General features: G+C 35.5%; 1 protein-coding gene across 8 annotated transcripts in view; it reads left to right on the forward strand.

Moving 5' to 3' along the window:
- The window catches only part of RALGAPA1 (Ral GTPase activating protein catalytic subunit alpha 1), a 212,502-nt gene that overhangs the window by 1,286 nt on the left and 184,095 nt on the right, over nucleotides 1-27,121 (forward strand). The gene's annotated exons all lie outside the window — the stretch shown is intronic.

Here is a 27,121-nt window from a genome sequence, read left to right on the forward strand (position 1 = left end):
CTTATGGAACAACTGGTCCAGAACTTGGATCTTTTCATACGAAATTTGAGGTGAAAAGGAAAGTTTGCCTTTGTTGATACAGAGAGTTAATGGCAGAACTGAGTTTAGAACCCAGATGCCTGAATCCTAGTCCAAGGTTTATCATCTCGGGCTCTCTTCGTAAAGAATGTTCCTTTTGAAAAGTGACGTTTATTCAGTAAATTAAGTCTCTCTTATTTGAGGTGCATGTTTCTCTACTATGTGGTTTATGCACACCAACAGGATACTACCAGTACCCAACTTTTGTATGACACTTTACTGTTTACAGAATTATTTCACATAAGTGATAACTGATCCACACAATAACTTTAGAGTTAGTTAAATTATTATTCTCCTTTTTTACAACTAAGAGAGCTGAAGTTTGGGGCTGTTACCTGGTCATCCAAGTACGAGGAGGCAGAGTCAGAGCTGGAACCCAGATTTCATGTCTCCAGTTTGTTTTTCACTCTTTCTACATTTATGGCAGCAAGTCTGTATCACAAGTAAATTATATTTATTCTTGTGTAATAGTAAGAAAGCAATTAGGTCCAGTTTAGCAATGTAAAAAGATATTTTTTCAAGAAGATACAAATTTTCTAGACATAGTTGACATTGTGATCTTTTTATTTTCATTTTACTTGAGAGTTAAGCCATTGAAGAAAAAATTTGGCTAGGAGACTGCGACAGGGCAAGTTAAATGTGTAGGAGATTTACCACAGATAGTGGCAGTTTGAAATTGAAGACAATGATATTTGATAACCTACTTAGGACAAGATGTAGGTTGGATAATGGCAGAGCTCTAAAGTTGAATTCCAATAGAGTATTGACATTTTCTAAATTAATTGCCACGGTTTGTTAGTTAAGAAATGGTTTGTTTATACTTCTTTGGCCTTAGAAGTTTTTTTTTCCCACCCTGGAGACATGGCCTGAATGAAGAGGTCATAGGTATCAGATATTTTGTAGGGCCTAACTTTCTCAGTTTGAAAACAAAACAGTGTTTGTTTGTTTAAAAAAAAAACAAAAAAACCTTTGCTTTTTAGTAACTTATTATTTTTTAAAAAGGAGCATATACTATCTATAAACATTTAAAATATTCTTAAGAACTTTCAGATGGAGGGACTCTGTTTTCAGACTCCCTCCCTGTGAGAGAAGGAGGTCCAGATAGATTACTGTACTCATTTTAGTAATTCTCAACAGGGACTGTTTTGCTCCCCTGAGGACAGTGAGAATTTCTGGAGACACTATTGATTGTCATAACTATGGAGAGATTCTTCTGGCATCTAGTGGGTAGCAGGTCAGCTGAACATCTTGAAATGCTCAGGATAATATAATCCCTCACAACAGTTTTCTAGCTCCAAATGGCAATAGTGCTGAAGTAAACCTTGTCAAATGTAGAACAAAAAAGATGGACCTCTAAGTACTATACTTGGTTCTAACATTAATTAATTGAATAAAATATTCTGTATTTCTGAGTGGTCACAGTGACTTTGAAATATAATTAGTGTAATTCCTAAGCTAATGAGTAGGGGAGAGTAGAACTACCAAGACTGAAAGATGTCTTAGAGGTCTCCCATTTTGCAGATGGGAGAGCCACTTCAAATCCTCTTTGCAAGTTAAGTGCAGGTTTTATTAATACATAACCACTATGAGGAAATAAGTTTGCAGAATAGGGTATTCCCAGTTACACAGGATTTTGATTTTTGTTTGGTCCCATCTAAACTATATTTTTAACCTTTAAATTAAACTGCCATTCACTAAGGGTCTTTTTAGAATTCAGTGCTTACCAGTATATGAGAACACAATTTAAGCATCTAATGTAAACCTTTGTCCTGGCATGTAGTCCCACTGAAGGACAATTCCTGCTGAATTTATAGAACTTGGAGGATTTAGATTTAAATCTGTGTTTATTGATAGTGTTGTATATTTGATTTTTAGGAACTGGAAGTTAGAATTATTACAGAATAGAAATAAAACCTTGTCTAGTTGCTAAAGTTTCCTATTACCGTCTTGCTGTGCCACATCCCCTCCCCTTTTTTCCCCCAAGGAATGGCCTTAAGATGACACTAAGCACGTAACTTAGTCTCTGACAAGTGGCTAGCGTAAGGCTTAGCATATAATGGATATTGACTAAATGTTAATTTTCTTGTATGGCAAGGTAACAGTTCAGTCTTCTTGGCTTAAAAAAAGGTAAGTGCTTACGTAGCTAATATATTGATTATTTTGGATCATTCTTTCTAGTAACTTTATTGAGGTATAACTGATAAATGATACATCACACAAATTTAAAGCATATAATTGAATACTTTTTAAAAAGTTGTAATATGGTGATACACAATATTGTATAAGTTAGAGGTGTACAATATAGTGATTCACAGTTTTTAAAGGTTATACTCCATTTATAGTTATAAAATTGGCCATATTCCCCATGTTACGCACTGTGTCCTTTTAGCTTATTTTATGCATAGTACTTTGTACTTCTCAATCTTCTACCCCTGTCTTGCCCCTCTCCCCTTCCCTCTGCCCACTGGTAATTACTACTTTGTTCTCTGTGAGTCTGCTTCTTTTGTTGTTGTGTTTGCTGGTTTATTTTTTTGATTCCACATACAAGTGATATCATAATATTTGTCCTTCTCTGACTTATTTCACTTAGTGTAATAACCTCCAGGTCCATCCATGTTGCTTCAAATGGCAAAATTTCATTCTTTTTATGGCTAAGTAGTATTCCATTGTATATATACACCACATCTTCTTTATTCATTCATCCATTCTGGACACTTAGGTTGCTTCCATATCTTGGCAGTTGTAAATAATGCGGCTGTGAACATTGGGCATAATTGAATACTTTTGGACATACATACACTTTGTGAAGCCATCATGACATCGTGATTAGGAATATAGTCAGATAATCAAGAAAACAAATAACATCTATAATCTTCCAGAGTTTCCTTTTGCCCCTTCGTAATCCCTTCCTCTCACCCTTACTTGCCTGCCTTCCTACCCCTGGGCAACCATTGATCTGCTTTCCTCTACATTAGTTTGTGTCTTTTGTATACATAACGTGTATGTGTGACCCCTCTTTGTGACCTCTTGGACTGTAGCCCGCCAGGCTTCTGTGTCCATGGGACTTCCCAGGCAAGAATACGGAGTGGGTTGCCATTTCCTGCTCCAGGGATCGTCCCAACCCAGGGATCAAATCCACGTCTTTGACATGTCCTGCATTGGCACTGTGCCACCTGGGAGGCCCATGCATAACATAGACATGGAATTGACAGCGCTTACTCTTTTGGATTGGTTTCTTTTACTCAGCACACTTTGAAATTCCTCTGTATTTGTTGTGTGATGATGTGTCTATAGTACATAGCTCTTATTGCTTTTCTTGTACGGATATGCTATAATTTGGTTGTCCCGGTCACATGTTGATGAACATGTGGGTTTTCAGTTTTGGACTATTACATGTAAAATTGCTGTGAGGTACACCTATTGTGTAGACATATGCTTTCTTTTCTCTTGGAATCAGAACTTAGGAATGAAATGCATGAATCCTATGACAGTTGTTTTCTTTTTAGAAACAAATGTACTGTTTCTTGGTATTTTTTTTTTTAACCAATTTACAATCTCACAAGCAGTATATGAGAGTTGTAGTTCCTGTAGAAATGCACCACCACCACCTGATAATGGGCTTGCTTTTTCTTGTCAACCACTATAATAAGTTATGTAGCAGGTGTAGTTACTATTTCCCTGATATCTGATAACATTGAGCTTCTTTTCACATGCTTATTTGCCATTGTATATGATTTCTTTGATGAGATCAAGTTCAGATCTTTCACCTCTTTTTAAATTGAGCTGTTTGCTTTCTTACTCAGTTTTGAAGATTCTGAATATATTCTGTATGTGTGCTAAATCACTTCAGTCACATCTGACTCTCTGCAACCCTGTGGACTAGCCTGCCAGGCCCTTTGTCCACGGGATTCTCCAGGCAGGAATACTAGAATGGGTTCCTGTGCCCTTCTCCAGGGGGTCTTCCCCTCCCAGGAGTCGAACCTGTGTTTCTTATGTCTCCTGCATTGGCAGGCGGGTTCTTTACCACTAATGCCACCTGGGAAACCCTGTACTCTGTATATAAGTACTTTATCAAATACATGATTTGCAGAGTGTTTTGTTTTTTAATATTTTTTAATTCGCTTAACATTTTCTTTGAAGGAATAGGAATTCTTAATTTTGATTAAGTTCATATATCAACTTTTTCTTGTATGGTTCATGCTTTTGTATCTGAAACCTTTGCCTAAGTCCAAGGTCATACTAATTTTCTCCTATGCTTTCTTCTAGAGTTTTATCATTTTAGGATCTATGTCTGTGATCCATCTTGAGTTAGCTGTGAATATAGTTTGAGATAGGGATTGAATTTTTTTTTTGCATATGGATCGCCAAGTGTTCTAGCACTGTTTGTTGAAAAAGACTTTCCTTTCTCCGCTGAATTGCCTTTGTACTTTTCCAAAATTGAGTTGTCTCTATATGTATAGAACTATTTGGGGACTGTTTTGCTCCGGTGATCTGTCTGTCTGTGTTGCTGCCTATACCACGGTGCTTTTTATTGTTATTACTGTAACTTGATAATAAATCTTGAAATTAGATGGTGTATACCCTCCAACTTTTTTCTTCCTTTCCAAAGGTTTTTTTTTTTTTTTTGCTGTAGGAGGAGGGAGCTATGCCTTGTCTTTTAACTTTCCATAAGATTAGCTTGTCAGTTTCTAAAATAATTAAATGAATAAGTAAAAAATTTTGCTGGCAGTGAGATTGATGAATCTGTAGGTCAGTTTGGGAAAAATTGACAGTAATAATTTTTCTGACTCATGAAGAAGGTATGTTTCTTCATTTTATATAGAACTTCTTTAATTTCTTTAGCAGTGTTTTGTATTTTTTAATCTACAGGTCTTAAATGCATCTTTTGTTACTTATCCCTAAATATTTTCTACTTCTGATATCCTTGTAAATGGTATCTTCGTGACTATTTCTGATTGTTAGTAAAATACAGTTGATTTTCATACATTGAGTTTATATCTTGAAACTGTGCTGAATTCACTTGTTCTGTTAGTATTGTATAGATTTCATTGATTCTTTTACATACTCGAACTCATTGTCTGTTAATAGTCTTTAAGTCTTCTTTTTAATCTGGATGCCTTTGTATCTTTTTCTTGTTTTATTGCACTTATTAGAATTTCTAGTACAGTGTAAAATAGAAATGGTGAGAGTGGATATCCTTGTGTTTTTATTGATCTTAAAGGTAAGGTCTATTTTTTGACTAACCATATAATACCATGTTCATTGTAGCCTTTGAATAAGTGTTCTTTGTCATGTTGAGAAAGTCTTACTCTCTTAGTTTGCTGAGAGTTTTCATCAGGAATGGATACTAGATCCGTCAAACACTCTTTTGTGTTTCTGTTGAGGTTAACAGGTTTTTAATTTTTTTTCATTTTGTTTTTTAAACATTTTGTTGTTGACTTTTTTTAAAGTCTCTATTGAATTTGTTACAGTATTGCTTCTGTTGTCTATGTTCTATTTTTTTTGGCCTTGAGGCATGTGGGATCTTAGCTGCTGGACTAGGGATTGAGCCCACACCCCCTGCACTGGGAGGCAAAGTATTAACAAACCCGTGGACCACCAAGGAAGTCCCTCATTCTGTTAATATGATAAATTCCAGTATGGATTTTCAAATGTTGAATCAACTCTGCAGTCCTCTGTAAGCCTAGGTTGATTGTGACATCTTGTCATTTTCATATAATGTTAGATTTTGTATGCTAGAATGTTTGTAATTCTGTAGTTATATTTTTGGGGGATATTACTTTTCTTGTAGTGTTTTTGCTTTTTTTAAACATAATGTTAACCTTATATTATTAATTGAGAAACGTTCCTTTCTTTTTAGTTTTCTGGAATTGTTCATAGAAAATTTGTATCTTTTTTTTTTTTCCGTGAACGTTTGGTAGACTTCACCAACAAGGCCATCTAGATACGGAGTTTTCTTGGAGGGAAGGTTCTTAACTACTTTAATAGGTAGGGGGCTGTTTGGGTTATATGTTTCTTCTTAAAACAGAAGTTTGTGTCTTTCAAGGAATTTTCTTATTTCATATTAAGTTGTCAGATTTATAGGTATAAAGTTGTTCATAATGCTTCCTATTGTTCTTTGATACCTATAGAATCTATGAAGAACCAGTTTGTGACTTCATTGATTTTTCTCTATTTAATGGATTTCTGCTTTGGTCTTTATTATTTCTTTTTCCTGCTTAGTTTTAGTTTAATTTGCTCTTTTTCTAGCTTCTTTAAGTGTAAACAGAGGTTATTAATTTGACACCCTTTTTTCTTGATAATGTATGCATATGTTGATATAAATTTTCTCTAAACAGTGTCATACAAATTATGGCATTTTGTATTTTCATTTTCATCTAGGTCCAAAATGCATTCTAATTTACCTTTTGATTTCTTCTTCGATCTATGGGTTATTAACTTGTGTGTTCTTTAGCTTCAAATATTGGTGGAGTATCCTGATATCTTTCTGTTATTGATTTCTTTTTGTTGTTGTTGTTGTTATTGATTTCTAATATAATTTCATTATTGTCAGAAAACGTATGTTTTATGACTTGAATTATTCAAAATTTATTGAAATTAGAGGGCCCGGAATATGTTTTAACTTGATGAATCTTTCATATTCACTTGAAAACAGTATATATTCTGCTGTTGGGTTGAATGTTTGAAAAGTGTCAGGACAAGTTGTTTGATAGTATTGTTCAAGTCTCCTATATCCTTGCTGAATTTATTTCTTCTTCTTATATGAATTATTGAACATGGGGGTGTGAAATTTCTGACTGTAATTGGGGGTTTGTCTATTTCTTTTTGAGTTCTATCAGATTTTGTTTAACGTATTTTGAAGCTCTGATACTAGGTTTCTAAACATTTGGGGTTATTATCTCCTCTTTATAAATTGACTTCTTTTGCCTTATGAAATGATCTTTATCTGTGGTAATAACCTTTGCTCTGGAATCTAATAGTGATATAGAGACTTCTGCTTTCATTGCTAGCATTACTAGGATATATATTTTTCTGTTTTTAATCTATTTTGTTACATTTATATAGAAATTTTTTGGAGGCAGCATATATGTTTGAATCTTAATTTTTAATATAATGTAATCTTGGCCTTTTAATTAAGATATTTGGATGACTTTTTTTCTTTTTTTCTTTGTCACTGTGCTGTACCTTACATTCCCAGAACTTATTTATAACTAAAAATTTATACCTTTTCACCCTCTTCACCCATTTTCCCCTCATACTCACTGCCTCAACCACCATTCTGATCTGTGTGAGTTTCGTTTTTTAGATTTCACGTGTAAATGAGATCATACAGTATTTCTTTCTCTGTCATTTCACTTAGCATAATGCCCTCAAAGTCTGCCTATGCTGTAGCAAATGACAGTGCTTGGTAGAATTCACCATTGAAGCCATCTGGTTCTGGATATTTCTTTGTTGGGATACTTTTGATTAGTGATTTAGTCTTCTTACTTATAATTGTTCTGTTCAGATTCAGACCGATAACTTATCATTTAGAATTGGATGATGTACAATTAAAGACATTATTGATTTGAGTTTGATTTAAATTTGTGTGTTATCTTGCTTTTTTCTATTTGGCTTATCTTTTCATAGTTCTCTTTTTTTGCCCTTTTTTGTATTAGTTGAATAAATGTATGATTTTTTTTTTTACATTTTTCTTTTATTGTTTTAATTAGCTATAATCTTGTAATATTTTACTGGTTGATTTAAGATTTATAATAACTGTTTTCAACTTGCCAGAGTCTATTTACTATTTGAGTGATACGCTGCACCACTTCTTGTGTAAGAACTTTACAACAGTTTACTTTCATTTATCTTCCCAGACTTTATACTTTCTTGATCATACATTTACTTACACATGTTGTAAACCCTATAATAGTTCATTTTGTCTAAACAAGCAGTTATCTTTTAAGGACTTCTAAATAATGAAGAAAAAGATACATATTTACCCATGTAGTACCATTTTCAGTGCTTTTCATTCCTTTGCAGAGATGTTTCTATCCATCCAGCATCATTTTGTTTTTGTTGGACTTCCTTTAACATTTCTTTTGTAATGATGCTCTGCTGGTGATGGATTCTTTACTTTTTTAATGTCAAAATCTGTATTTTGCTTTCTTATTTGAAAGATGTTTTGCTGCAATTAGAATTCTAGGTTGATGGCTTTTCTCCTTCGTCCTTTAAATAAAGACTTTACTCCACTGACTTTTTGCTTGCTTTGTTTCTGGTAAGAAGTCTGCTTTCCCCTTATCTTATTCTGTATATAGCTTCTTTTTTCTGTTTTTTTTTTTTTTCTGGCTACTGTTAACACATTATTGACCATGGAATTTTTGCTGAAACTAACGCCTGTGGCATTAATACATCTCTGATCAATGCTCAGTAATGTATTATGATTTTCTCTTCATCACTTGTTTTGAACAATTTGATTATGATGTGCATTGGTGTAGTTTTCTCAATATTTCTTGCCATAGAATCATTGAGACTCTTAGATTTGTAGGTTTAGCATTTTCATAAAGTTTGTTAATTTTTGGCCATTTTTTCCCAGTTATTTCTTCCCTCCCTTCTCTTATTTTTTTGTTTCACTTATTGACATATAAAAAGGTATTAATATCAGGCTCATCTATTAGGAAGTATTGTATTGGAAGGTCTCATAGCATTTGAAAAAGAACTGATATTCTTTTCATTATTTTTAGATTCTTTTTTGTGTTTTATCTTGAGTAGTTCCTATAGCTACTCCTCAAATTCACGAGTCTTTTCTTCTGCTGTATTAGTCTGCCATCCCACTGGTTTATTTTTCATCTCAGACATTGTAGTTTTTATCTAGTTCTTTGTGTATGTGTGTCTGGATGTACATATAAAATTATATCATCTGTGTATTTTCTTAGCTTCTTGAACATATAGAATACAAGTAAAATATCATTTGTAATATTCTCTGCTCATTCTAACGTCTCTATCTATTCTGGGTCAGTTTCTGTCAGTTGGCTATTCTTCTCATCCTTTGGTTGTTTTTCCTGCTTCTTTAAATGCTCAGTTATCTTTGGATGTCTCATTGTGAATTTTACCTTCTTAGCCTCAGGGTATTTTTATATTCCTGTAAATTCTTGAGCTTTTTAGTGAGATGCTGTTAAATTACTTGAAAACAGCTTGATTATTTCAAGTCTTGCTTTTAGAGTTTGTCGAGTGGATCCATCTAGGGGTAATTATGTCTTATGAGGCAATACCTTCCTGAATATTCCATTTAGTGCCCCACAGATGTGAGGGAATTTTTCGTAGCTCAGCTGTCCCCAGCTTATATGAACCTCTGGCACTGTTGTCTCATATTCTCTCATAGTTCTTTTTCCTGTCTTGGCAAGTTTCCTTGCATGTATTTATGCTCAGACTGAAAGAAACTTCCTCCAGTCTTCTAGGATCTTACTGGGACTCTCTCATCTTTGGTACTTGTCTCATGTGGGTTCTAATTACCTTGGTTTCCTTGGACTGTCAGCTCATTTTCTCAACTCACAGTTTCCACTGGCTCTGCCTGGATTCCCTTTCCTCTCAGCATGGCCTGTAAACTCTTAAGTCAGTAAACTGGAGCTTTCAAAGGTATACTTCATTTGTTTGCCATCTGTCAGGAATGACTTTCCCTATCTGATGTCCATACCTGCTTGAAACATACAAACCAAAGAACAGAAAAACCCCTGAAACATAAACAGTTTTCAAAACATTGGACCTCAGATGCTGATAATAAGTTCTCCTAAATGAAGGAGACTGAGAATTGGATTCATAGCCATGCAACTTGGCCCCTACTTTTTAACATTTTTATATTTAGAGAAGAAATTTATGATCAGCTGACTATTGATTATATCTGTGAAAAATATTTAATTGTTCTCTAATCTGAATATATCAATGTTTTAAAAAAGAAAGGTGGATTAAAGTATCTTAAATCAGGAAAATGAGAAACTAGTGTTCATTAGATATAAAAAGTAATGTATAAAGACAGAAACAAGTATTGCTTATGTTCATTAAGTAAATAACTTGAAAGCGGTATAGATTATCTTGGAACAGATATGCCTGGAAATCTGAAAATGTATAGGAGTCACTATGAACTGTAAACTGCCTACAAAAATAAACTAAGTTGATAGTTGAATATGTTTCTAGGATTTGATATGCAAAGTTAGTAAGTAATCCTATATACATGTCATTAGACTCTTTATTATTATTTAATTTGTATAAACTCTTTATATTCTTTAGTGTGACTCTTGAAATGTTTTATCTTTGTATATTTATGAAAAAGTGATACACTGAGCAGATTATTTACATAAACAATGTTACTGATTAATTTGCTTAGTAAAATTGTTCCATAATACACAAATTTTTTTTTTTTTTGGTATTTTTGCATTAACACTTCTCTTATTAAGGATTTTATCACTTTACATGGCTTATAGGACTGAATAAAATGTAGACTAGAACAATTAGTGATAAACAGCTGAATAGCCAATTACTTAAAGGTAACATTATCAGGTGCCAGAGATGAGCTGATTATAGCTATAAGGCATTGAACTTGATTCTTAGATTTCCTGGCAGCCAAAGTGAAAAGAGAAACATGTTGAGTTACAGGTCTACAATGTCTTAGAAAAGAAAGCATACTTTTTTTTTGGTTAAAACTTTTTATTCTGAGTTCGATCACAATTTGTGTATATATGTACATTCATATATTATCATATATTATCTAATGTCTCTTTTAGAAAGGTCGTGTGGTAGAAATAGACTTTAGAGAAAATAGAAAAATAGCCAATTAGTATGTTTGTTAGATCTATTCGAACAGACAAGATCAAATGTCTACAAATAAATGTCTGTAATTTTTTTTTCTATTTGTATAAGTGACATCACCATCTTTCACGTATGTCTTAACATAAAACTTTGACGATGTGGTAGAAAAAGAAAATTTTATTTTAGTCTCAGTTTCTTTTTTTTTTTTTAGTCTCAGTTTCTTCTTCAACTTCTTGTTACCCCTCTCTGGTATTTTACATTTCATTAATATTGAATGAGAAATCACTTTCTGCGATGCCTATGCTTTTGCTAATGATATTTACTGTACCATAATCAATAGCGCATTTCTTTTAACCTTCTTACTAAGAAAGAATAAGGGAGGAAGGAAGGAGAAAGGAAGAAAGAAAGAAGCATCAGCAACAAAATAATAATCCCACCTATTGGATTTCAAAAGTACAGTCTGGAGGGACAGTTACTATGGAAAGGAAGTAGACTTTGTATGAACTCTAAGTTGAAAACCTAATATGGTTTGGATGCATGCATCAATCCATTTTTAGAAAATATCACTACTTATTACTTACAAATCAATTTTGAATTAGGTATACTGTATGTGAAAGTGGTACTCTGTGAATATGAGTGGTAATAAGACTTCTGGGATGCCCACTGGTACAATGAAAAAGTAGACCAGATGCTATCAAGAAGGCATCTAAACAGTATAAGATGGCAACTGTATTCAAAGAAAAGCAGGGGATAAAACTTATGCTTACACCTGAAAGCCTTAAGCCTTAAAACCTCTTCCTTAAGAATAGCGGGAAACCTGTAGAGCTTTGCTGAAGCCTTCTCTGTCATGTGGTAGGTATAGGAACTTTTCTTATTTACTTCTAGTAATTTGGTTACTTTACTACAATGTAATTACTTACTTGCATGCCTATATCTTACAACCTTCCTGAGAGTAGAAGTGTGTCTCTTCAGCTTTGTATCCCTAATCTCAGCATAGTGCCCAGCATGTATTAGGTGCTCAGTAAATATTATGTAATTCATGAATGAATATATTAGGTACGAGGAGAGCAAAGCTGCTCTTCTTTGAACAACTTCCTTTCAATGAAGAATGATAGAAAAAACCGTTAAAGTCAGAATCAGAAATAATCCTTGGGTTATCTTAATTACCTGTGCAAAAAATTGCCTCAATATCTAAAATTTGTCCTGTGTGAAACAGAAAAATAAAAGCAAAAAAATAGGACGTTAAATGAAGAATGCTTACGGCATTATGGCAGAGGTTATTGTATAATCTTCACCATTATTGAAAGAGCTCATGATTCTTAACATCTGATTTTCAAAAAACTTATGAATCAGTGAGCACAACAACATGTCATGTTTGAAGTATATACCACCACCCCACCACCCCCAACGTACCTAACAGAATAAACTGACTTGTAGATAGACACGGAGAAGATGAAACAAAATACTGAGTTTGTGTCTCTTAATTGGTCACAGCAGCCACAGTAGACTAATATAAATCTTTTAGTATTTTGTTGTTTTGTTTCTCCATATGAATTTGAAAATCAATTAAATTTGTGAATATTGTTAGGACTTTAAAAATTGGATGGCCTTGAATCCATAGGTTTAATTTAAAGGAGATTGACGTCTGTGGTATATCTACAGTTGACCCTAAGACAGCATAGAGGTTTAGGGCACCAACCCTCTGCACAGTTGAAGATCAGCATGTGACTTACACTTGGTCTTCCACATCCCTGGTTCTACATCTATAGATTCAACTATGGATTGTGTAGTGCTGTAGTATTTACTTTTGAAAAAAAATTCATGTGTAAATGGACTTGAGCTGTTTAAACCTGTCCTTTTCAAGGGTCAGCTATATTCTTCCTATCTCACAGAGTCTCCATTTATTTAATTAGGCTTTCCTTAAAGTTCATAAAAGAAAATTTTATATTTTTCTCTGAGAAAGATTGGCACATCTTTTATGGTCAGGAATAGGTGCATTTAAAAAGAATGTTAAAATTAAAAGGGATGGCTTCTGTTTGCTGCAGAAGGAACTCATGTGACCACTTCATTAAATGGTGGTTTAGATAAAGATTAGCAAGAAAGAATGTTCATTTGGATAAAAAGTATATATAGATCACTACTTTATATCTTTTAACAGAGTATGTTCTACATTACTTAGATCCTTCAGTATGAAAAGGAAGGCAAATTAAACAAATATATTTGCAATATTGTGATAGAGAAGACAGCTCTTAAAACTTAAAGTTAGAAACTGCCATGGAAATGTTGGATAAATTTGCCTTTATAAAACATTTTAAATTTTTAACGGTAAGATCTGTCATTAACAGAGTTAAAAGACAAACAGCCAAGAAGCATTTGCAGCATGTTAAAAGGAGTTAATTTCCTTAATTTATGAACTGTTAAAAATGTATGAAATTGGGAGAAAATTGTAAAGGGTATTGTCAAGACATAATGGAAGGAGATTTTCCTCACACATTGCTGGCCAAGTGTAAACTAGAAAGCTTCATTAAATGTGAGAATTTTAAATGTACATGTGTATATGCTTCCATTTCTTAGTATTTTCCCCCCTGAGGAACTAAGTGGATGAATGTGTCCGAACACTGCAGTGTTGTTTAGAATAATGAAAAAATTGAACTAGTCTAAATACTATTTGGGGATTGATGTTAGAATTTAGGTATGTTCCTTTAGATGAACGTTAGCATTCTCAGAAATTGTTAGCATTCTAAAATTACTTCACAAATAGTTTGACCTTTTTCTCATGAACACAAAGTACATTTTAGGTATGGGTCTGTCTCTTCTCTATCTTTTGGAAATTTTTTAAAAATGAAATTGTTTATAGAAGCAGCTGCCACGTATGGACATAAAAGTTAATATTTTTGAACACTTACATGTGGCAGGTGCTAGACCAAACATTTCACATGTGTTACTCGACTTAATTCCTTCAACAGACCAGTGTGGCAGATAGTAATTGATCTCCAAGGAAATTTGAGTATTAAATAACTAGTAACAGGGATATAGTATGTACAATCAGAATATCTGGGTTCTGATCTCAGCTATATTATTTGCTTAACAATTTATAGATACTTTGGCTGTCTAAAAAATTAACATAATTTCAGGTATTATATGGAAAAACGCATTTGAAGCACAGAGTTTATGGAAAAATTTAAAACATTTGAATTTTAATTGGAACCTTAAAGGTGCTAAAGTTGAATCAGATATTAATGATCTATTTAAAGTCAGCAGAGTTTTGTTTTTAAAAAATAGAGTACAAACCTCTGAATACACTTGATGATGGTCTTGATTCTGTATTTTCAGTTTCTAACCTATTAAAAATGGGTAAATTAGAGAGGAACTTATTTAAAAATTATATTTTGATAAAACAAAGAATTGAATAAATGAAAGGAAGTGAAGTTCATTGTTGGTATTTTATTTTGAATAACACAAATCTTTAAGTTGCATCACTTAGCAACATTATTCTTTGCTTCACCACCCCAAACTAAAGTGCCATAGCTAGCAAAAGGTGTGTTTGTGTTACCAAAAAAAGTGTGTTTGTGTTACCAGTGTTTGAATTTTTTAAAATCAGTAGCTTCAGAGTTCCTAGTCATCTTTTCTTTACTGTCAGTTGTCCTTAGGACCTTCTGGAGGCAAGTTGGTTGTTACCATAAGCTTCTGCTTATAATCATGCCATTTCTTGTAAATTGTCTTTAAGAAAAGTAATTATTTGTTTCTGCCTCCATTTCTTTAAAAATCTGAAGATAATAGTTCTGAACAACCATTTGAATAGCTGAATATAATAGTGCTTTGCTAGGTTTGGGGCAGCTGCAAAAGAATAAAGGACTTGATGGTGTAAAAAGAGAATCATGTCAAATATGAAAGATGAGTATAAAAGGCAAAGGGATCATATATATTATATATTATTTATTTGGTTGCACTGGCTCTTATCTAGTTCCCTGACCAGGGATTGAACCTTGGCCCCCTGCATAGGGAGGATGGATCTTGTAGCCTCGGAAGGATCATATATAAACAATATCCCTTGAAGAAAGCTTCCTGAAACTGGGTCATTTGAGGTGTACCTTGAAAGATGATTGAAATTTTAGTAGATGTAAAAGACGAGCACAGCTATAAATGCAGGAATGTTGAGGGCAGTGGTCTTTCAGGCTTTTGAAATATAAAGGTATCAGGCCTCACCCTAGAAATTACAACTTAATGGCAAGGTTCCTGAATTTCATTGCAGGAACAGATTCCTCATTTCAAGTACCAGTATTAAGGATACTCAGCCTATATACCAAAACCTCTGCATCATTCTTCCTAGTCAATACAACTGCTACTCAAAATGTAGCCTACATGGAGAAGGAAATGGCAACCCACTCCAGTATTCTTGCCTGGGAAATCCCATGGACACAAGAGCCTGGCGGGCTACAGTCCGTGAGGTAGCAAAGATCAGAAAAAAAAAAAAAATGTAGCCTACAAGACTGGTGCAAGTTTTTCAGGTATTTATTACAGGTCTGTAACATGTTAAGTGTAGAAATTGAGGTGTTGAGAAGCTCATCTCAGTGTGATAATACTGTGACATCCAGTTGTGTGATTGAGGACCTGCCTTGTTGAATATAGACTATTGAATAGAGTTTAGGTGCTTTTCACTGTATTTTCTAGCAATTTATTGTACAGCATTGGTCTGTTTTGAATTGGAATTTAAAAACAAATGAACAAAATCCAAAAAAAACAAAAAGCAACTGTCCCTATATATAATTTGAGAAGCATGGTCTACACAGTGTTTAAAATTAACTTTGCACATTCTGACTCATTCTGTTTTTATCCTGTTTTATTTTGTTGTTGTTTTCACCCTCTGTTGTTTTAAAGTATGCCTTCTTTTCCTAGTGTAATAGTATTTACTTTCCCTTACTAGTATTTTAAAATGTGTGTATGTTTAATTATTTTCAGTATTCAAAAGAATGCCTTTGAATTTAGGGATATGAATTGAGAAACTGTTTTCTATTTTGGAGGTACAGAACTGGATCAAGAATAGATTTCTGGATTTAGCGAAAATAGTTTTCAGTCTTTTTTTTTTTAATACAGAATTATGTCTTTTGTGAATAGAGATGTAATGCTTCTCACTTTATATATGTGATTTTTATTTATTTTAATGCCTAATTTGTTTGACAAAAACTTGCAGTACAGTGTTGAATAAAAGTGGCAAAAGCAGACATCCTTGTCTTATTCATGTATTTAGGGGTAAAACTTTAGGTCTTTTACCAGTCATCATGAAGTTAGGTATGGGATTTTCATAGATACCCTTTATTAGATTGAGGGTGTTACTTTTATTATATATAATTTTATTTTTTTATTTTTGGCTGTGTTGGGTCTTCGTTGTGGTGCAGGCTTTTCTCTAGTTGCAGAGAGCCCAGGAGCTGCTCCTCATTGCAGTGCATGGGCTGCTCATCGCCAAGCATGGACGGTAGGACTCTCCTGCTCTGGTAGTTGCAGTGTGTGGTCTCAGTTGCGGTGCCCAGGCTCAGTGATTGTGGCACACGGGCTGAGTTGCTCCATGGCATGTGGGATCTTCCCAGACCAAGGATTGAACCTGTGTCTCCTGCATTGGCAGGCAGATTCTTTACCACTGAACCACCAGGGAAGCCCCGAAGAGAGAGAGAGATAGATAGATAGATAGATAGATAGATTTTATTCCTAACTTTCTGAGTGTCTTTGTCATTAAAGAATGTTGGCTGTTGTCAAGTGCTTTTTCCATGTCTATTGAGACTGTCAGGTGGGTTTTGATCCTTTTACTAATATGGTGTATTGCATTGATTGATTTTTGTTTGTTGAACTGACCTTGCATTCTGGGATAAATCCCACTAGGTCATGATGTATAATTCTTTTTATATGTTATCGTATTCAGTTTTCTAGTGGTCTGTTGAGGATTTTTGTGTCTTTATTCATAAGGAGTATCAATCTGCAGGTTTCTTGTAATGTCTTTGATTTTGGAGTGAAGATGATACTGGCCTCATTGATTTAGTTTGAAAGTGTTCTATTTTAGAATTCACCTATGAAGCCATTTGGGTGGGCCTGGTCTTTTCTTTGAGGTCAGTTTTCTTTTTTATTAGTCTGTCTTTTTATGGATCTGTTCAGATTTTCTGTTTCTTCTTGAGGCAGTTTTGATAGTTTCTTTTATGTCTTTTCTTTGAATTTGTCCATTATATGTCAGTTCAGTCACTCAGTTGTGTCCGACTCTTTGTAACCTCATGGACTGCAGCATGCCAGGCTTCCCTGTCCATCACCAACTCCTGGAGCTTGCTCAAATTCATGTCCATTGAGTCGGTGATGCCATCCAACCATCTCATCCTCTATCGTCCCCTTCTACCGCCTTCAGCCTTTCCCAGCATCTGGGTCTTTTCAAATGAGTCAGTTCTCATCAGGTGGCCAAAGTATTCGAGTTTCGGCTTCAGCATTAGTCCTTCCAATGAGTATTCAGGACTGATTTCCTTTAGGATTGACTGGTTGGATCTCCTTGCAGTCCAAAAGACTCTCAAGAGTCTTCTCCAACACCACAGTTCAAAAGCATCAATTCTTTGGCGCTCAGCTTTATTTACATGTAGATCACCTAATTTGCTAACATGCAATTGCTCCTAGTATTTCTTATATGTTTTCTATTACTTTAAGATTGGCAGTAATGTTTTCTTTTCCAGTCCAGACTGGTGATTTGAATCATATCTCTTTTTATCTTGGATAGCCTAGCCAAAGATTTGTCAGTTTTGTTATCTTTTCAAAGAACTAATTTTTGTTCCTTGATTTCTTACTGTTTTTCTTGTCTCTGATTTACTTATCTCCGTTTTAATATTTATTATTTCCTTTCTTCCCCATGCTTTTGCTCTTTGTTTTCTAGTTTTGTAGAGTAGAATATTAGGTTATTGATTTTCAGATCTGTATTGAGGTGTTTATTAAAGCTCTGAATTTATCTCTATGCATTGTTTTAGCTGGATGCCATACATTTGATTTATTATTTTTTCACTTACAGGTCAAAGTATTTTTTCCAACAAATTCAGTTTGCTGTCTAGAATCTTTTCATTTCATTTTGATGGATTCACTTGCTAACAGCAAATTCAGTTTTGGTGTACTTGGGGATGCTTTAATTTTGCCTGAATTTTTGAAGGACAGTTTTGCTGGACATAGAATTCTTGGTTGCCAGGTGTATTCTTTATGCTTTTCGACTGTGTCATCTCAGTGACTTCTGGCCTCCCTGTTTTCTGATGACAAATTATATTTTTCTTTTTGAGGCTTTCTTGTTAACTGATGTGTTGTTTCTCTCTTTGTATTCTCAAGATTCTTTTTGTTGTTGACTTTTGACAGTTTTATTATGAGGTGCTTAGATGTGGGTTGCCATTTCCTTCTCCAGGGGATCCTCCTAGGCCAGGGATTGAACCCACATCTCCTGCGCTGGCAGGTGGGTTCTTTACCACTGAGCCACCAGGGAAGCCCCAGTGAGTTTCTTAAATATATGGAGAAGTGTGTTTCATCAAATTTGGGAAGTTTTCAGCCATTATTTGTTGAAATTCTTGTGTTTCTTTTCTCTCCTTTGGGTTCTCCTGACATATATGTATTATTGCATTTGATGGTGACCCAGAAATATTTGAGGTTCTGTTCATTTTTATTCATTATTTTTAAGTTTTGTTTGTCAGACTGGATAATTTCAACTAACCTATTTTTGAGTTTGCTTATTTGTATTTTATTTTTTAAAATTCTTTTATTTTTGACTGTGCTGGCTCTTCATTGCTGCACAGGCTTTTCTCTAGTTGCAGCAGGTGGGAGCTACTCTAGTTGTGGTGCGTGGGCTTCATGTTGTGGTGGCTTCTCTTGTTGTAGAGCACAGACTGGGGTGCACAGGCTTCAGTAGTTGTGGGATGTGGGCTCTATACAAGCTCAATAGTTAAGGCACACAGGCTTAGTTGCTCAACAGCATGTGGGATCTTCCCAGATCAGGGATCGAACCTGTGTCATTGGCAGGCAGATTCTTTATCACTGAGCCACCAAGGAAGCCCTGCTTAGTTTTAATTTTGCCATTTCAAGTGTGCTGTTAAGCTTTTAGTGAGCTTTTCATTTTGTTTATTGTACTTTTAAACTTTTTTTAAAACATAAAGAAGTGAAAGTGAAAGTTGCTTAGTCATGCCCGACTCTTTGGGACCTCGTGGACTGTAGCTTGCTAGGCTTCTTTGTCCATGTAATTCTCCAGGCCAGAATACTGGAGTAAGTAGCTGTTCCTTTCTCCAAGGCATCTTCCCACCCCAGGGATCGAACCCAGGTCTCCTGCATTGCAGGCAGATTCTTTACCAACTGAGTCACCAGGGAAGCCACCTTACTATTGACATTCTCTCCTTGGTGAGATAGACATGGTTTAGTTCTTTCCTTTAGTTCTTTTAGACATGGTTTCCTTTAGTTCTTTAGACATGGTTTTCTCTATCTTTTGGAACATATTTAAAACTTGTGATAGTGTTTGATACTATCACACTTGTCTGGTGTATCTAATGTTTGTGCTTTTTCAGGGACAGTTTCTACTGACTTCTCTTTTACATGGAGCATACTTTCTTGTATCTTTGTGTCCTGTAATTTTTGTTGATAAGTTAACATTTTAAATAGCACAGCAAACCTGGAAAACCAATGTCTCCCTCTCCCCCATGATTTATTGTTGCTTCTGTTTGTTATTGTTACTGTGTGATTCTTTAATGACTTTCCTGAACTATGTGCAGTCTGTTTTCTTCTATTTATGACCACTGGATTTTCCACTCATTCAGCCTAGTGGTCAGCTAATGATTGGATGGATACTTCTTTACAAGCCTGGAGTCTGTAAGTCTCCTAGTCTTCACCAAGGGGCTCTGTGTATGTGTTTGGGACATACTATCAGTATTCAGGAAACAGTTTACAGTACTTTTTTAGCCTTCATATCCTTCTTGTGTAGTCTCAAAATCAGCCAGAGGTGAAAGTTTAAATATTTTTCCAGTCTTTCCTTAATACACTTGTAGCTCAGGCACATGGCCTTCTATACTCCGTTTAGTGTGTTGTTGTTCTTTAAAGTTCCCTGTGGATAGGACTTCCCCTGGCTTTTCCCTTTTTAATTTTTTTTTTGGTTAGTTGTTTGCCTCATCAGTGATTGCTGCCCCAGGCAGCTGTGGTGTTAAATAGTTGCCACTGACTGTTTTTCACAGATGACTCCCAGAGAGAGAGTGTGGCACTGGGTGAGTTCTCAGTTAAGTTAAATACAGACAAGCTTTGTGAGCTCGGTTTTCGAAGGAGCAGGTAGGTAAGTAAAATAGTGATGTTTCTCAGAGTGAAGCATTGAAAGAACTCTGATTCTGTTCTGACTCTTCCAGTAACTGATAGGCAGCTGCTTGTCACTGTGTGTGTGGGCTGTTGGTTTTTAAGGCTGCCATGGAGATGAGGATGGAGTATAGGAACACAATAAGTTTGAAATGCCACAAAGCTTACTGTTTTTATTGAGATTCATCCATTTTTCATGAATAAATGTCTTTGTTGCAAGCCTTTGATTAATTTCTAGGTTTCCAAAAAAGTTTTGGTTTTTAGTGTTTATTTTTGCTTGTTTTTAATGGAGATCTTCAGAGTTCTTTATTCCACTAATTTGCTGATATTATCTACTTATAACCTGCTTTTTAAATTATAAATACTTAATGTTTCTTAGTTTTATTAAAATAATTCTTTTATGAATATTTTTAGTGACTGCCTATTCACTTGCATGTATGTACCATGATTCATTTAGTGTCTTACTGTGTAGTGGGTAGTGGACAAGATAGTAGAAGTTAGGGAAGAAAAATAGGACTTGTATATCATGTAAGGGAACCTGGGCATTATCCTGTTTACAGTGGGAAGCTCTGTGAGTATTTTAAGTAGATGAGTGATACAGGTAGTTGGACTTAGGTTTGGGTAAATTATTCTGGTAGCAGTGTGTGGAGGATGGATAAAAAGTGGGCTTAGAATATTGTGAGAATAGGTAAGGAGGCTACTAGTAAAATTCAGGCAAGAGATCATGAAGTATCAAGTGATAGCGGGCATCGAGAGAGAGGAATGCATTGCAGAGCTGTTTAGGTGAAAAATCAGTGCTCATTGAGTAGTGGGGGTGGGGTGGGGTGGAGTGGAGGGAGCTGAAAAGAGGGGGATGAATCTGAATTGAATGTCAGGCTTAAGATTTAGATGATATTACCAAAGTAGTAAGGGAATGTTAATAATAAAGACTTTGGAGAAGATGAGAGGAAAGATGGTGGATTCATTTTGGGCCAAGTTGAGTTTGAAACACCTGTGGAAGATGTAAGTGGATAGGTAATGTAAGCCCGAATCTCAGAAAAGAGCATGAAATAAATAGTAGCTGTGGATTGGTGGTGGTCAGTTGCTTTAGTGGTGTCCAACTCTGTGACCCCAGGGGCCATAACCCACCAGACTCCTCTGTCGATGGGATTTTCCCAGCAAGAATACTGGAGTGGGTTGGCATGCCCGCCTCCAGGGGATCCTCCCGACCCAGGGATTGAACCCACATCCTCTGCATTGCAGGCTGATATCTTTACCTCCACCAAAGCCCAGGGATTAGGGAAGTATTTTTATGTAGATAGCGTTCAAGTTGTATCAGGTGGAGGAGGAGGACATGTTCCTGGTAGACACCACAATTTAAAGAGAGAGTATACAGAAAGAAAAGTTCATAGTGAACATGGAAAAAGCTCATGGCTGACATTATTTAATAATTTTTCTGTATCCTCTTCCTTCAGCATTGACTTGTGTCAGTCCTAAACTTTAATGTCACAACTGTTTGTGTGTCTTGGGAGGTAGCATAGTGTAAGGCATACTTTATTCTTAGTTCAGTTTGGTTCTGTTAATTGCTGTTTGACCTAGTGTCTTGGTCTCTGTGAAACTTGGTTTTGAGTTGATTTTTAACTTTTTAATAAAATGAAGACGTAAAATAAAATTGCTAGGTCCCTATCTCCATGGGGATTAATGAAACTAAAAGTATCTAGCTCAGTCTTTAGAGAATGGTGGGTGTTCAGTAAATGATATTACCTTCTTTCCTCCCCATCTTCACATTGTATGAGAATTCCTTTGCTCCTTTGCTGTGTTATGAGGAAAGCAGTTGGTACCAATTTATACTAATGTTTGAATGGTACTTAACTCTTTACACGGTGTGTTAGAGTGGTTTGGTATCACAAATAAATTTAATTAGTGAAATTTTAGGTATTCTGATGAAGTGAATAGGCTATAATCAGCCAGTGGCAGGAGTTACTTTAAGATAGTATGCATGCAACTGCACTGAATCCTCTGAATTCTTGGTAATTTGCAGTGCCTGCCTGTCCTAAACTTCAAAGTTCCTATCTCATCCCTTGCTAGACTGTGTAGCTTTCAAATAATTCTTTAAAAAGACTGTTCTTTCACAATGAATTCAGTTAAAATTGGCCACATGTTTGTTGTGGCCTACCACCTCAAGTGTGGCTAATATGGTGGTGTTGATTGAGAGCTCAGAAGAGCTGGTTTGGAATTGTTTAATAGCTTTGTGTGGAGAATTTTAAAAATACATTTATGGAGAATGAGTAAGATCATGTTTGTGTAACTGTAAAAGTGCTATCTATGCAGATATAAACTATTAAGTAAGCGTAAGTGATTACAACTTGTTTGCCTTTCCTTATCTTTATGTTGCCATACTTAGCTTGTATGTTTGATAAAACAGAATTGACTTTGTTCTTAAATCAGACACTGTATCTTTGTTTATTAGGTTCTCTTTTTCACTGTATCTCCTCATTTCCTCTGTGCCTATGTGGAATCATTGAAGGCAAGAGAAAAAATTTTATTTTACTTTATAGATTTTAGTCTTAAAGGGCTTATAAATATTTTCAGATCATCAGCTCAGTCGCTCAATCATGTCTGACTCTCTGCAAACCCATGGACTGCAGCTCTCCAGGCTTTCCTGTCCATCACCAACTCCTGGAGCTTACCCAAACTTACGTCCATTGAGTCAGTGATGCTTTCCAACCATCTCATCCTCTGTCATCCCTTTCTCCTCCCACCTTCAATCTTTCCTAACATCAGTCTTTTCCAACGAGTCAGTTCTTCACATCAGGTAGCCAAAGTATTGGAGTTTCAGCTTTAGCATCAGTCCTTGCAATGAATATTCAAGACTGATTTCCTTTAGGATGGAGTGGTTGGATCCCCTTGCAGTCCGAGGGACTCTCAAGAGTCTTCTCCAACACCACAGTTCAAAAGCATCAATTCTTCAGCACTCAGCTTTCTTTATAGTCCAACTCTCACATCCATACATGACTGATGCAAAAACCATAGCTTTGACTAGACGGACCTTTGTTGGCAAAGACATGTCTCTGCTTTTTAATGTGCTTTCAGATCATGATCACATATTAATGCTTCCTTCAGTGCTTTTTGTTCTTTCAGTTCTATACAGTTTTATCTTCCTATCAGGAGCTTTTCTGCAGTTATTTTGAAACATCAGTATGATAAAGAGATGAACTACATATCTTAAGCAATTTTGCTTGCTTTGAAATTTTAGCATGTTTTTAGTATGATTTGTATCTGCTTGCTTTTCATGGTAAAGGACTAATGAATAATAAGTATTAAAAAAACAAACATCTTAAGTATTTATACAGGAGATAGGTTCCTAGCTTTTGTTTTGATGAGTTAAAACATTCGGGACAGTTATCAAGAGAGAGATTGACTTGCCTGCTTGCTACATTGTTAAATACAAGAGTGAGTTTGCCATTTTCATTTATGTTGATATTGATTAATTATATAAAAATGCAAATCAATTTTAGTAATTATTTTTTGAGTTATTTCTTTCTAGTTAAAATGATTTTCTGGTTAAAATGTTTGGACAGTAGACTATTTTTGAAAGCATCAAGAAAAAAGTGTTTTTTGGTTTTGTTTATATTGCCTTAAATTCCTTTTTTTTAAAAAATTTTATTTATTTATTTATTTATTTATTTTGGTCATACATTGATATGAATCAGCCATAGATTTACACGTATTCCCCATCCCGATTCCCCCTCCCACCTCCCTCTCCACCCGATTCCTCTGGGTCTTCCCAGTGCACCAGGCTCAAGCACTTGTCTCATGCATCCCACCTGGGCTGGTGATCTGTTTCACCGTAAATAGTATACATGCTGTTCTTTTGAAATATCCCACCCTCACATTCTCCCACAGAGTTCAAAAGTCTGTTCTGTATTTCTGTGTCTCTTTTTCCGTTTTGCATATAGGGTTATCGTTACCATCTTTCTAAATTCCATATATATGTGTTAGTATGCTGTAATGTTCTTTATCTTTCTGGCTTACTTCACTTTAAATTCCTTTATAAATGTGTTATGAGTGTTTTCCAAATTTGGGGGTTTTTTTTCTTAAGAATGCATTCACGGGGAGCTTCCAGGTGGCGTAGTGGTAAAGAATCTGCTTACCAGTGCAAGAATGTATTTACATGTACAAAAACTTCTGTGGACACAGAGGAGCATGGGTTTAAGTGTTGAGGAAATACTCTGTGGATCAATCAATGCATTTCCTAGGGTGATTCCAGAAACTTTATTTTTGAAGTTCCATTTCACCCACTCTCACTTCAAAAAGCATACTGGAATGAAACTAATGAAAATAGTGTTGAATATATATTAGGTTATTTTTAAACAGCTTTATTGAGCTGTTTAAAATGTATGTTAGCTATATGTAACTAACATATAATAAACTGCATATATTTTAATTGCACACTTTATATTTCTCGTGAGCAGCGTAGTTGAATTTTGCTTTTTTATCCATCTGACAGTCTCTAACATTTTGAGGGTATCATTTTTATTTAATGTGATTATTTATATAGAGTCTGTCATCTGCTCTTTATCTTCTACTTACCCTCTTTGATTATTGTTTCTCTTTTTCTGCCTTTGTTTGGATTAATCAAGTATTTTTGTGATTTTTGTATTCTTTTTTTTTTTTGGCTTATTACCCGTATATTTTTATTTTAGTAGTTGCTTTAATTTTTATAGTAGTTGTTCATGTTCATGTTCAAGTCATGTCTGACTCTTTTACGGCCCCATGGATTGTAGCCCACCAGACTTCTGAATCCATGGGATTTCTTAGGTAAGAATACTGGAGTGGGTTGCTATTTCCTTCTCCGGGGAATCTTCCCAATGCAGAGATCAAACCCGCATCTCCTGCATTGCAGGTGACAGTTCTTTACCACTGAACCACCTGGGGCAGCCCAATGTTTATAGTACCTGTATGTACACATCTCTTAACATTTCACCTTAGACACTGTAATTTTGATTGATACCTGGAAGCTCGATTTGAGTAGTTCTTTTTATACAGCTTCCATTCCCAACTTTCTGGATATGTGGAATATGGTTAGAATAGCTGTCTATGTCCTTCTCTGCCTGCCTAACATCTGTGTTAAAATCTGGTTTAAATCTGATTTGATGATTATTTTCTTCATTATGATTTAGGTTTTCCTGCTTCTCTGCATGCCTGGTAGCCTTCAATTAAATACCAGACAAGATGAATTTATTTCATCCTGGATATTTGTATACCTGTAAAATTGAGCTCTGTTCAGATGATCTTGAAAGCAGTTTGATCTGTTTGCATCTTGCTTTTATGACATGTTAGGTGGCTCTGGAGTAGTGTTCATTCCAGGGCTAATTGCTGCATCAGTTGTGAGTTTTCCTAGTCTGGCTTGTGGGAATTAGGTACTCTTCCTGGCCTGTATGAGTACTTGGGACTCTTACCTCTAGTCCTCTCCAGCACTTTCCTCCTTTTATATGGGGGGTTAACTTTAGTTATTAATTCTAAATTTTGTTTAATTTTGGCCAGAGAGCACGTGTTAGTCAGTCGTGTCTGACTCTCTGCAACCCCATGAACTGTAGCCCACCAGGCTCCTCTGTCCTTGTGATTCTCCAGGCAAGAAGACGAGTGGGTTGCCTTTCTCTTCTCCAGGGCATCTTCCTGACCCAGGGATTGAATCGGGTCTCCTACATTGCAGGCAGAATCTTTACCTCTGAGCCACCAGGAAAGCCCAGAGAGCATGCTGTGTGCTGTTTTTCCTGGTTTTTTTCTCTTTAGTTTGTGTCCTTACTAGTTCAGTTTTACATGAAAAGATTTATACTGTGTTGAATTCAGAGTTTGAAGGGTAAAGTGCTAATTGTGTTGTTCAAATCTTACACATAGTTACTAGCCTTGCCTTTGCTAAATATGAGATAGATGTGTTAAAATCTACCATACTTTTAAAAAATTTATCTGTTTTTAATCAAAGGATAATTGCTCTATAGTATTGTGTTGGTTGCTCCCAAACATCAGCATGAATCAGCCATAGGTGTGCACGTGTCCTCTCCCTCTTGGGCCTCCCTCCACATCCCACTCCTCGGGGTTGTTCCAGAGTCCTGGTTTGAGTTCCCTGAGTCATTCAGCAAATTCCCATTGGCTATCTGTTTTTGGTCTGGTAATGTGTGTTACCATGTCACTTTCTCCATATATCCCACCCTCTCCAAAATCTACCACACTTTAAGTGACTTTGCTTTTCCTTAGATAGCTATTGGTTTTTGCTTTTTATATTTTATAACTCTTTATGCATAATTGAAATTAAGGCTTCCTGGTAGGTGGAGCTTTTTGTCAAAATACATTCAGTTCAGTTCAGTCGCTTAGTCGTGTCTGACTCTTTGCGACCCCATGGACTGCAACACGCCAGGCCTCCCTCTCATCAGCAACTCCTGGAGTTTACTCAAACTCATGTCCATTGAATCAGTGATGCCATCCAACCATCTTATCCTCCGTCGTCACTTTCTCCTCCTGCCTTCAGTCTTTCCCAGCATCAGGGTCTTTTCAGATGAGTCAGTTCTTTGCATCAGGTGGCCAAAGGATTGGAGTTTCAGCTTCAACATCAGTCCTTCCAATGAATATTCAGGACTGGTTTCCTTTAGGATGGACTGGTTTAGGATCTCCTTGCTGTCCAAAGGACTCTCACGAGTCTTCTTCAACACCACAGCTCAAAAGCATCAATTCTTCAGCACTCAGCTTTCTTTATAGTCCAACTCTCACATCCATACATGACTACTGGAAAACTCATATCCTTGACTAGACGGACCTTTGTTAGTAAAGTAATGTTTCTGCTTTTTAATATGTTGTCTAGGTTGGTCATAACTTTACTTCCAAGGAGTAAGCGTCTTTTAGTTTCATGGCTGCAGTCACCATCTGCAGTCATTTTGGAACCCCAAAAAATAGTCTC

The sequence above is a fragment of the Cervus canadensis genome, chromosome 17 (genome assembly GCF_019320065.1).
Source record: "Cervus canadensis isolate Bull #8, Minnesota chromosome 17, ASM1932006v1, whole genome shotgun sequence".
Classification (NCBI taxonomy): domain Eukaryota; kingdom Metazoa; phylum Chordata; class Mammalia; order Artiodactyla; family Cervidae; genus Cervus; species Cervus canadensis.